The sequence below is a fragment of the Microcaecilia unicolor genome, chromosome 1, assembly GCF_901765095.1.
Source record: "Microcaecilia unicolor chromosome 1, aMicUni1.1, whole genome shotgun sequence".
In the NCBI taxonomy this organism is placed as follows: domain Eukaryota; kingdom Metazoa; phylum Chordata; class Amphibia; order Gymnophiona; family Siphonopidae; genus Microcaecilia; species Microcaecilia unicolor.
In genome coordinates this window covers 306152051-306165253 of record NC_044031.1, presented here as the reverse complement: position 1 = coordinate 306165253, position 13203 = coordinate 306152051, and positions in this window count along the sequence as shown.

The window sequence follows — 13203 nt, the reverse complement described above, 5'->3', positions numbered from 1 at the left end:
GCATGGAATACTGGAGGCTTTCTTTATGCCTCCTCTAGCACTGGACATGACATAGAAACAAGTTAGAAGATGGGAAAGATGGTTATGGAATATGGGAGGGATGAAAACTAAGTGAGAGAGGATAGGTGGAAAAGACAGATAAGCAAATGAGAAGGAGAGCACAGATAGATAGAAGACCTTTATAAGAGGGATCCACCCTTTGCTCGAGGAAAATCTTATCTTACCTAGCTGAGCCCCCCCCCCCCCCCCCCCCCCCCGATCTTTCTGTTTCATGTTTCAGTAGCTGCTTGCACTCTGCCCTTGCTTATGATTTTTGTCTGCTGGTTGAAGTAAGAAAAATAAAGAATCTTGCTGAATTCGACAGCTGGTTGTGTAAGAATGTTTTGGGTAAGACCCCATTGCAGAGGTGGTATGAAGAGGTTAAATCTCACAGTGAGTGTATGGTGGGCTGGTTACGGAGGCCAAGATGCAAATGGCATATAATGAATCATACAAAAGAGAAACCATTTAAATGTTCCTGAATGCCACATCGAGCTGCTACGACATGTTTGATCTCTCTCCTATCATTTTTATGGAGTTCCTTTCCTGATTCTGTTTTTTTCTTATTTGTAATTTTACCATACAAAGTAGAGAAACATCCAAGAATAATTGAAAAATTAGAAAAATAATAATAAAGAAAAAGATACATAGGCTTAGTCCACATCTAGGAAAGTGCAGTAGGCTAACGAGGAAGCTGGAAACTCAAGAGGAAAATGGAAACACTGTAAAGCAGAGCAGGCGATGCAAATATATTCATCTATCACTCCAAAACCTCAAAAACCATTACATTTCAGGAAACCTGATTAGCAAGTACCGATTTATCAGAAAGAAACAATTTGCCAAAATATAACTATTGCTTCCCTCTTGAAGGCATTTACGGGGAAATTTAAGGAAAAAAGTTGCTCCCACAGCCAAAACTTTACTTTTAACTGTGGGAACTGCTTTCTATACAATTGCTTCTGCCTGGAGACATCAGGAAACAAATAAATTTGGTGACCACAGAAAGGTACAGATTTTTTTGAGAAATATAATTTAAGGGGAGTTTCAAGATGGCGGCACACTAACCCCGCGGCATATCTCCCTTAGTGAACGCTGCGAGTTAAAAGATTTTCCTGTTCTTCAATATGCCTCACACAAAACGTAAAGGATTGGTAAGAACTGCTGCCCCTTCAGTTCGAACCTCCTCTCCATCGCAGCGAACTATTGAGAGCTTTGTCGTGAGGACACCAGACTTAGAAACCGGAGGACGCCCTGCTGTCTCTTCAGTAGGAGAACTGAGAGATTTAGGGCTGGACGTTTCTTTGTCACCTCCGGTTCTCAATCCGCCGCCTCCTCCTACTGGATCACCATCTCAGCTAGCGATTCCTCCGTCGGGAAGCGATGTAGGAGGTATCCTCGAAAGGGGCGCTGAGCAGATGAGTTCCAGCAGAGGATTGGGTTCTTCGAGCCCACTCAACCAACTTAAGGTGCCACTAGTGAAGCCGACAACGGTTACCCTAGAGAGCATCTGGGAGGCGTTACAACAACTCGACACCAAATTGACCAGCACAACAGAGGAAATTGCTTCGTTAGTAAGTACTGTTGATTTATTTTCTAAATCGTTAGAAGCCATAAAAAAAGATTCCTACAATCAAACTAATGAAATAAAGGAAGAGGTAAAGAAACTACAAGAATTTTCAACTTTATCTATTAAGGACAAGAATTGGACGCACAGGAAAATAGAACAAATTGAAAATTATAATCGCAGACTGAATTTGCGATTTCTTAATTTTCCTGTGTTTATGGGGATTTCCCCTCTAGACGCCTTTAAGAAATATCTAATAGAAAACTTAAAGTATTCTTCAGAACATATTCCTCCAGTTAATCGAATATATTATATAATGAATAAAAATAAATCGGATGAAGCTTTAAATTTGGAACAACAGACTGAAAAAGAAAAAAATCAAGAACAATTGAACTTAACGGATATTCTAGAATCTTCCTCATTTGAAATTTTGGAACGTAAGACTTTAATTGCCTCCTTCATTTTTGAACAAGATTTAGAAGCGATTATACTTTAGAAATTCCCAACTTCAGTTTTATGGTGAAAAGATTTGGATTTATATGGACGTTATAAAGCAAACGCAAGATAGAAGAAGATTTTTCTTGACTTTAAGGAAAGAGGTTTTGGCTATAGGAGCCTCATTTCATCTTAATTACCCCTGTAAATGTGTGGTAAAATATATTGGGCTCAAATATATTTTTTTTGATCCAGAACACTTAAAGTCCTTTATAAATGATAAGATGCTGAGATCAAATTGATGTCTAGATTGAGAATATGAATAATTAGTCTGTGTGGGTGCAAAGCATTTCTTTGATTTCATACCTAATTTATCTCCTGAAGAATGTTTATACTCTTCCCTCACTTTTTAAGGTCTAAAGAAGACTAGTACTACAATATTCTTTGTTATAATTTTTCTTTTACATATATTTAATTTTCCTTATGTATTTCAATGGGTTATTGTAATATATAGAAATATTCAAGTCTGATTTTCTCTTCAAGTGTAATACTTGTAATTATATTCTAAAGCATAAATAAAAATTAAAAAAAAAAAAAAAAAAAGAAATATAATTTAAGAATATTGGGGGAGGGGGGTTCAATTTTAGAGGAAACTTTAACCAGAAGAGTAGCTCTTTTTTGCTATCAAATTCCGTGATGACTCCAAATATTTAGATAAATCTAAACTTTCTACAGGACAGTACTAGACAGTACTTGGTCCATTTCACCCTCTCCTCTTATCTGGATTGAGCTTCTTTGAACATAAAATATACCCTCAACAGTTAGAACAGCTGCATGAGGATACCCAACAATATTCTTTAGCTACATTTTCAGAAGCTGTAAAGGAGCCAGATAATGAGTTGCTAGAAAATTTAAGGGTCTTAAGGGGGTATTTTTGATGCTTGCAGAGTCCCCCATTTTACCGTAGCCCCAAAAGGAAATGACCGTGCAATAAGAATTTAGGTGGGAGTAAGTGTTCCGTCACTCAGCGGTAACCCCCTGCGGAAATATTTTTCCAATATTTCCGTTAGCGTTGGAAATGCTGCGCATTTGGGTTGGAACTGCTACCGGCAGTAATTTAGTTAAAAGGCCACCGGCAACCCTTTAGTTAAAAGGACCCCTGAGATTTTATTTTCCAGAGCTTCCAGGTGTGAATGAATCAGCCAACTGTCCTTAACAGCAGGAGCTGCAGTGGATTGCAAGGTAACAACATTTTGGGTAACAACATTTTGTTCAGTCTCTCGAAATGCTGTTTCAACTTTTATAAGTCTCTGATCCATCTCTTTCATTTTAACCAAACGTTCTTGAGAGAATTTACACAATGAAGGAGTAGTTCCTTGTATCGATTGTTCAATCCTCTTTACAACTTGCCAACTATCTTGAAGCTAAACCACTCCTTTCTTAGTAGAGAATGACACAGAGACAAAGTTTGTCCCCGTCCCCGCAGGTTCTGTCTCTGTCCCCGTCCCGTCCTCGTGGGCTCTGTTCTCATATGTAGAAGCCTCGAACACTTATGATTTTATATTTAAATCTTTTTATTAAAGTATAAAAAGGAACAAGATGCTGTGCAACTGCTGTTTATAAATCACCAATAGAAAACAATAAGAAAAATAAACAACTTGTCTTCTCAGAAGATGTGCTGGTAGCAGGATGTACAAATTTTGCTAGTTGTGGCCAGTATGTTTGCTTGTTTTTCCAAAAAATCAAAATATCGTCTTCTGCATCACTCAAATATGAATAGCATTGCAGGTCATTAAGAGGCTTCAAAGTAGAAAATGACACAGGGGCAAGGTTTGTCCCTGACCCCAGGGGCTCTGTCCCCATCCTTGCCCCTTCCCCATGAGGTTTACTGGCCTGTAGTTTCCAGCATCTTCTCTATCACCACTTTTGTGAAGAGGGATCACAGCCGTTCTTCTCCAATCCCACAGAACCTCCCCCGTCTCCAAGGATTTATTAAACAAATCTTTAAGAGGACCCACCAGAACCTCTCTGAGCTCCCTCAATATCCTGGGATGGATCCCATCCAGATCCATGGCTTTGTCCACCTTTAGATTTTCAAGTTCATAAACACTCTCTTCCAAGAAATAAGCAGTGGATTTTCCAAAGTCCATCTTAATAATGGCTTATGGACATTTTTTTAGGAAGATATCCAAACTTTTTTTAAACCCTGCTAACTGCTTTTACCACATTCTCTCTCTGGCAACAAATTCCAGAGTTTAATTACACGTTGAGTGAAGGTAATCAATAGAAATAAAATAAAATGTAGAAAAGAAAAAAATATGATACCTTTTTTATTGGACTAAAGGTATCATCTTATTTTCTTTTCTATGTTTTATTTTATTTCTATTGATTACCTTTAAAAGTGGACTAAAATGGCTACCACATCACTCTACATTGAGTGAAGAAATATTTTCTCTGATTTTTTTTACATTTACTACTTTGTAGCTTCATCGCATGCCCCCTAGTCCTAGTATTTTTGGAAAGAGTAAGCAAGCGATTCACATCTACCCATTCCACTCCACTCATTATTTTATAGACCTTTATCATATCTCCCCTCAGCTGTCTTTTCTCCAAGATGAAGATTCCTAGCCGCTTTAGCCTTTCTTAACATAGTAACATAGTAGATGATGGCAGAAAAAGACCTGCACGGTCCATCCAGTCTGCCCAACAAGACAAACTCATATGTGCTACTTTTTGTGTATACCCTACTTTGATTTGTACCTGTCCTCTTCAGGGCACAGACCGTATAAGTCTGTCCAGCACTATCCCCGCCTCCCAACCACCAGCCCCGCCTCCCACCACTGGCTCTGGCACAGACCGTATAAGTCTGCCCAGCACTATCCTCACCTCCCACCACCGGCTGGCTCTGCCACCCAATCTCGGCTAAGCTCCTTAGGATCCATTCCTTCTGAATAGGATTCCTTTTTTGTTTATCCCACGCGTGTTTGAATTCTGTTACCGTTTTCATTTCCACCACCTCCCGCGGGAGGGCATTCCAAGTCAGTTGCTGTTCAGATTTGGCAGGAGGAGGAAGTGCTGCTAGAAGCTCTGCAGGTTTCCAGGGGGAAGGGAGTGCGGCCTAGCTCCTTCCCCAAAGTTGAGGAAGGGCCCTGGGGAGAGGGCCTCAGGCAAGGCCCAGGCCATCGGGCCGGCTGAGGCCCAGAGGGACCAGAAGGCCTGTAGGAGCAGTTCCCGGTCTGGTCGTGCGCTGGAGCAGAGGGAAAGAAGTCCTCTGGACAGACGGGAGCGGACATCCAAGGGAGGTAGCCAGTCCGGTACCCCCCCATGCCCTGGCAACGTCTAGAAGGTGAGGGGGGGGACAGCTGGTGAAGGCCCAGGAAGAGAGGTCTGCAGAAACAATGAGCGAGAAGGCTATGGCAGTTAGTCAAGAAATGCTGTCAGGGTCCGAAGAGGAAGGCAGCGAGGATAGTGAATCCTCAGAAGAGGAGGAGGAGGATTTGCTTGATATTAGTTATGATCCGGATGATCCAGCCAGCAGGGTGGTGAACATGGTGAAGCGTATTAAGCTGGTGGAGAGGGAAGTGGGGGAACTGGGGAAATGTTTGAAGATGGCAAAAACATAGTAACATAGTAGATGACGGCAGAAAAAGACCTGCACGGTCCATCCAGTCTGCCCAAGAAGATAAATTCATATGTGCTACTTTTTTTATTTGTACTGTCCTCTTCAGTGCACAGACCGTATAAGTCTGGCCAGCCCTATCCCCGCCTCCCAACCACCAGCTCTGGCACAGACCATATAAGTCTGCCCAGCACTATCCCTGCCACCCACCACCGGCTCTGGCACAGACCGTATAAGTCTGCCCAGCACTATCCCCGCCTCCCAACCACCAGCTCTGGCACAGACCATATAAGTCTGCCCAGCACTATCCCTGCCACCCACCACCGGCTCTGGCACAGACCGTATAAGTCTGCCCAGCACTAGTCCCCCCTCCCAACCACCAGCCCCAGCACAGACCGTATATGCCCACACTAGCTCCGTCTCCCAACCACCAGCTCTGCCACCCATTCTAGGCTAAGCTCCTGAGGATCCCTTTCTTCTGCACAGGATTCTTTTATGTTTATCCCACGCATGTTTGAATTCCGTTACCGTTTTCATCTCCACCACCTCCCGCGGGAGGGCATTCCAAGCATCCACCACCATCTCCGTGAAAAAACGTTGTGTAAGTTTGCCCCAGGACAGCACAGGAAGATGTATGAGAAAGAGGAAGGCAGATTAACAAAGATGTTGCAGTCTAAAGACCTTTTATTGAACAGATTGAAAAAGGGCCCAGAAAATCCTTTGAAAGAACTGTATGTCAATTTAGAAAGGATGGCAGGCTCATGTTCCAAGGGCCCTATAAAGACTGGGTCAGAGCAAGCTTTGAAGGGGCATAGAGAAAACAGAGTGGAGAAGCATGTTGATGCAGGGTTTGGGCGGCAGGAGCCGTCTGCCCAGGGAGAATTACCAGGGACCAGTACACAATCTACTTTGCAATTCATGAAACAACTAGCAAGTCAGTCCAGTGCACTTACCAAAGGTGAAGATCCAGTGGGAAGGAAGGCTGGAGGAGGATCCAATATGGAGGGGTCACGTCTGGAGCAGCCTGGAGGGGAGAAAGCAGAAAACAAACATAATACCATGCAAAAATGCCAGGTGTTGGAGACAGAGGACTCAAGGGGGGTTTTTTTCGGTGCGGAAGTACTGGTGGACATGACTAGTGCGGCTGGTGGTTTCCCTGGGGAGCCGCTGGCAAAAGATCCGCAGGAGCAGCGGCAGATGCAAGAACATACCCGCCAGACGGAGGATAAGAAGGGTGGAGGTCCACAGCGGCAGCCTGAATCAGCGCAGGATGGGGAGATCCAGGGCAAGCCGGAGACTGTAGAGATGCGGGGAAAAGCTGGCGTTCCCTTGCAAAAGGCATCGGGAGGGAGAACAGTTGCAGGAGGACTTTCAGGCAGCCAGCAGGCTTCTGAACGGCAGAGGGCAGATCGCTGCTGGACGAGAATGGATCGCTGCTGGACGAAAATGATTCGCTGGGTTTAGCGGGACAGGAGGCGGGGCTTCCGGGCCCGGTGAGGCCACGCCCCCGCGGGCCAGAGTGTCGGGAGCCTTTGCCCAACCAGGACGCAGAAGCGGGACGTGGCAGCCTGATGGATAGCGGGATCAGAATGGTGCCTGTGGCAGAGAGTGTTGGGGTAGCGCGGGACGTTGGGGAGCTGCCAGTTGAGGAGTGTCAGTCGGTGCAATCCCTGCAGCAGCCGGCAGATCTGTTGGGACAGGAGGGGACTGGTATAAGTGACTCTGTGCATATAGGGGGAGGGCGGGGGTCTGGGGAATTGGTGTTGGACATTGCTGCTACGAAGAAGCAACAAGACATTGAAGGGGTTCATAATAAGTTGGCGATTGGGGAGGGGGAGGTTGGAAAGAGGGAGAAGATGCTTGTATAGGGCGGGCTGGGGTTAGTTCAGGGAAGGGGACTGGGGGGCGGGGGCCCGGTCCTTTGCTGCAGTAGTCCAGGGGAGGGGGAAGACAGAGAGGGGTGGACCTAGTGGAGGTGGGGTTGTGGGTAGGGCTTTTGGGGGTATGGGGAAGGGGAGTGGGCAGCTTCCTAAGCGACGTAATGTAGTACAATTAAAATGGATGGGGGAAGGGGCAATGCCATCAAGGGACCAGGTCTTGCAGCAGGTAATGGGGATGGGGTTTATACCCGAAGATTTTTATGCATGTATACATCCCTACAATATTCCTGAGTAAGATATTAGCTTCATGACACAGAGGGGGCTGGAGATGTTTTGGGGAAGATATGAGGGGTTGCGGGGGAAAGGGGAATGGAAGGATTTCAGGGCCATCCCGATCAGCACGCCGGACTTGGTGCAGGTGACCCTACTTGTGAGGAATGAGTCTCTTTCAGGGGCGGATTTGGCGTACTGGCTGCAGCGGTACGCGGAGTTAAGATCCCCGCTGACGAAATTGCCGGATCCAAGCAGGGTGTGGGCAGGAGGGTGGGGAGCATGGGTACGGTTGAAACAGATAGGCCAGGTAGTGCAGCACATCCCTTCGTCGGCGTTCATTGGCCGTGATCGCGTCCTCTGTTTTTACAAGGGACAGCCACGTCAGTGTTTTAAATGTGGCTCATTCAGACATTTTAGTATGTCGTGTCCGGTTGTGAAATGTGGGGATACGCAGCATCCCACAGAGGATTGTACACTGATTAGGTGTAATTTGTGTGGTTCATTAGGGCATGCATTTAGGGACTGCCCTAGGGCGTCCCATAATGAGGGGGAAGAGAGGGATGAAGGCATGTGAAGGAAGGGAGGTGGGGGGTGTCAGGGGAAGAGGAGGAAGAAGGAGGGCAGGGGATGCTAGATAGGGAGGGGGGAAGGCAGGAGGGAGTGCCAGGAGAGGGGCAGGGAGAGGAGGATTGGGTGCTGGTTCCTCGGAAGAAGGGGAAGGTGGGGAACGGGGAGGCAGGTAGGGAGGTCCCGAAAGGGAAGAGGGGGGAAATAGGTTTCAGGTGCTGGAAGAGGATGAGGAGGTGGGGGGCGAGGAGGTAGAAAGGATGGAGGAAGGGGAAGAGGTAGGGGGGATGGTAGATGGTAAACGGAAATTTGAAGGGGTCCAGGGGAGGGGTGACGGGGGTAGGAAGAAGGGAAGTCAGGCTCAGGAGGGTGGGGAGGGGTGTTGGAGGAGGGGGAAGAGGGGGGAGGGGACAGAGGGGAGGAAGGGGGGAAGGGGAGTAAGAGGAAGGTAGAGAGGGTCGGGAAGGGGGTGCAGGCCCAGGAGCTTCAGTGGGGGGATAGGATGGAATTAGAGGAGGAGGTAGAGGGGGGATTAGGGGAGGGGAGGGGGAGTGAAAGGGTGAGTAGGGATGAAGACGTAGGGCCGGTGGAAACCAAGAGGAAGAAGGGGAGGGAGGAAGGGAGACCGTAGGGGGGGAAGAAGGAGGGGGGAGAGGGAGCGGATTGAGGCTGAAGGTGACCGAACAGCAGAGATTTTGATTCGGGGAGAGAGAGGAGTTCTTCAGGAGGGCAGGGAGCAGGGGAAGGAGGAGGGGGTGAGTGGGTCGGTGACTGGGTCAGAAGAAGATGGCAGGGCTTCTACTCACATTTGCCACGCTTAATGTGGCTAGTATTATGTTGGCAAAGGCACAGGGTATGGCGTATGATTGGTTTGCACGGGTCAGGGCAGATTGTTTCCTGATACAGGAGACCCGGTTGCGATCCCTCGAGGAGGTCAGGCGTGCGCAACGGGCCTGGAGGTGGGGTCCTTCTGTGTGGGGGTTGGCGGGGGACAGATATGGGGGGGTTGGGATTTTGTTTAAGAGGCATGAGGTTTGTATCCAACAGGTGGTGGAATTGGGGGTGGGGAGAGGGTTGGTAGTGGATGTGGTTTGGGCGGGTAGGGCACTTCGGGTGGTAAACGTGTATGGGCCCCAGAGCAAGAGGGTGCTTTTGTTCGGGAAAATCAGACCCTATTTGTGCACATCACGGCAGGTAATTTGGGGAGGAGACTTTAATACAATTTTGCGGAGAAAGGACAGTGGGGGGAAGTCGGTGCAGGTGAGATACGATGGGGTGCGATTGGCAGGGATGATGCATGAGGCGGGGTTGGTTGATGTACATATGGAGTTTTTTGGGGAGCAGGATGGGTTTACGTTTTTTAGAGGGCAATGTAAAAGTAGAATAGATCGTTTTTTGGTGAGGAAAGGGGTTTGTTTTCAGGGACCTAAAGTAGAGGCAGTAGACTTTTCAGACCACCGTATGGTTATCATAGAGGTGGGGGGCAGCAGCTCAGAGGCCAGGGAGGGGGTTATGGAGGCTAAATTTGAGATGGTTAGGCAGTGGGAGGGTGAGAGAGGATTTTCTGAGATTTTTGGAAGACCAGGTCACGGTGCAGGGAGCCTTTTCATCACTGGGAGGGTGGTGGGAGGTGGTGAAGAAGCGCACACGGGAGTTTTTTGTGCGGCAGGCAAGATGGGAAGGGAGGGAAAGGACGAAGTTGGGCATGGCGGTTAAGATGAAGAGGGATAAATTGATTTCTCGGGGGGGAGTGCGGGGGAAATTCAGGAATTACAAGTCCTTTTGGAAAAGGTGCAGTATAACCGCTATTCCTCCTTGGTCTATGAACGTGATTTTGGTAAATTGTTTAGTCCGGACCCCTTTGTTTGTTGTAGGGAAAGGAGGAAGCACAAGGTGTTGGAGAGTGTGCGGGATGCCCGTGGGACTCTTCAGGACTCCAAGGAGGGGATCCTATGGGTTGTAGAGGATCATTTTTCGGCATTCTTTTCCACCCAGGGGGTAGATGAAGATTTGATGGACCGGTATGTGCAGGGTACACCTGGGATAGGGAATTGGGGACCCCAGCTCCAGACCTTGTCGCAACCATGGACCTTGCGGGAAGTGGAGGAGGCAATTGAGGCACTCCACAAAAAGTCTTCGCCAGGGCCGGATGGGCTGCCGACCAAGTTTTATAAGGTCTTTAAGGTGCAGTTGGGTCCGATATTGTTGAAGGTGTGGGAGGCGGCCCGAGTGGAGGGATCCCTCCCAAAATCACTGAAGGAGGCGGCCATTGTGTTGGTCAGCAAGGGGAAAGATGCGTCAGAACTAGCCAATTGGCGGCCTATTGCATTACTTAATACAGACCGGAAAATTTTTGCGAGGATGTTGTTCCAGAGGATGAGGCAGATGTCGGGGACATTGTTAGCAGCCTCACAAGCATGTGGGGTTAAGGGGAGGGGGTGTTAGAGGCAGCAGCGTGGGTTAGGGAGGGGTTTGAGCATAGTAGGGCAGGACCCACGGGTAGATTAATGGTAGCTTTAGATCAGGATAAGGCATTTGATAGGGTTCAATGGGGGGTTTTGTGGCGGGTGTTGGAGCATTATGGGTTTCCAAAGGGATGGGTAGAACAGCTGAAGTTAGTGTATAACCAGGCTGAATGCTTTCCGTTGGTAAACGGGTGGAGGGGGAAGAGGTTTGGGGTAGGTGCAGGGGTGTCCACTTAGTCCGTTGCTGTATGCGTACGCCATTGATCCATTTGTGCGAAGGGTGGAGCAGGGAGGTGGGGGGGTTTGAAAGGGGTGGAGGTGGGGGAAGGTCATCAGCTGAGGGTCATGGCGTACGCGGATGATGTGACGGTCTGGGTAGCGGACCAGCAGGAAGGGGGGAAATTGCAGGACATGATCAAAGAGTATTCACAGGCGACGGCATCACAGATCAACTTTCAGAAGTCCAACAGTTTGTGGGTAGGGGACCAGGGTGGGAAGTTTGGGTTAGGGGGTAGGTTTCCGTCACCAGGGGAGAGGCTGAGGGTCTTGGGCATTCACTTTGGATTAGGGGATTATGGGTTGGAGAATTGGGATAGGTGTTTGCAGTTAGCCAAAGTAAAGGTAGACAGGTGGAAGGGGTGGAAAATGTTTATCGGAGAGCGGGTTCAGCTAATTAAAGTTCATTTGGTTCCTTTGTTGTTGTTTGTCAGTTATATTTGTTTGTTGCCCGAAAGACGTTACACGTTACTCTATAGTATTTTTTTTCAGCTATTGTGGGGAAACAAAATGAACCTTGTTAAGCGCAATATTACATATTTACCAAGGAGGGAGGGAGGGGTAGGTATGATAAACCCGGTTTTGTTTTTCAGTTCGTTATTTTTGCAGTTTAACTTGGGTAGGGCGGTAGGGCAGGAGCCCCCAGGGTGGGCGCGGAGTGTCCTTGGGTGGTGGTCACGGTATTGGACAATATGGCAGCAAGGAGGAAGAGTTGTAGCTTTGAGGAAGGGTGGCCCAGAGGGGGTGGGGTATTACAAATCCCTAGTAAAGCTAGTGCGGGTATGGGGGCTGACGGTGGGTGAGATCCAGGAAGGAAGAAGGGAGGTATGGATGGAAAGGGTAAGGTCGCAGGTTTTCACGGCACCCTTGGTGTTGCGGGATGCTCCTGAGGTAGTGCTGAGGCAGGGTTTACGGCTTATAACATCAGACAGGATCCCGGTTAAGTATCAGGACATGGCGTGGCTGTCCCTGCACGGTAAGTTGTACGTGCGAGGCAACTTGAAGTATCGCAACGTGCAGGACAGGGGATGCCCGAGAGGGGAATGTGCTGGGGCAGAGGAGACAATGGAACACTTCTTGCAGAGGTGCCCATTCACGGTGCAGGTTGGGAATCGGGTCTCCTCGCTGTTGAAGATCCCTGGGTTCAGTAATTATAGTTATGCGGATTGGGTATATGGTCCCATGCATAAAATAAGGGGCTTGGATCCGGTAACTCGTTTCATTATTTCACTGGTTCTGCGCTACTGCCTCTGGATGGCGCGATGTAGGGTTTCGCTGCACCAAGAGGTCCGGTCAGTAGAACGTGTTAGTTGGGATGTGGTGAGAGCCGTGCAGGAGGTGGCGAAGTGGGAGGGGGTGGAGAGGGGTAAGAGGACAGCCTTGCAGTGGTGGAAGCAGGTTAGGCTAAAACCCCCATGAAATCCTAGAGAAAAGTTATTGTTTGGAGTAGGTTTGTTTTCTGTATTAGTTGGGGACTTTGCTGTTTGCATGTGTGTAAATGGGGGATATTTCTGTTGGATGATGTTTGTGGGGGATGGGGGACGGGGTGAGGTTTTATGTTTGTATTCTGCTTTTAGTTTTTTCTAATAAAAAGAGTTCTCCAAGCATCCACTACTCTCTCCGTGAAAAAATACTTCCTGACATTTTTCTTGAGTCTGCCCCCCCTTCAATCTCATTTCATGTCCTCTCGTTCTACTGCCTTCGCACCTCCTGAAAAGGTTCGTTTGCGGATTAATACTTTTCAAATATTTGAACGTCTGTATCATATCACCCCTGTTTCTCCTTTCTTCCAGAGTATACATGTTCAGGTCATCAAGTCTCTCCTCATACGTCTTGTAACGCAAATCCCTTACCATTCTTGTAGCTTTTCTTTGCACCGCTTCAATTCTTTTTACATCCTTCGCAAGGTACGGCCTCCAAAACTGAACACAATACTCTAGGTGGGGCCTCACCAACTACTTATACAGGGGCATCAACACCTCCTTTCTTCTGCTGGTCACACCTCTCTCTATACAGCCTAACAACCTTCTAGCTACTGCCACCGCCTTGTCACACTGTTTCGTCGCCTTCAGATCCTCAGATACT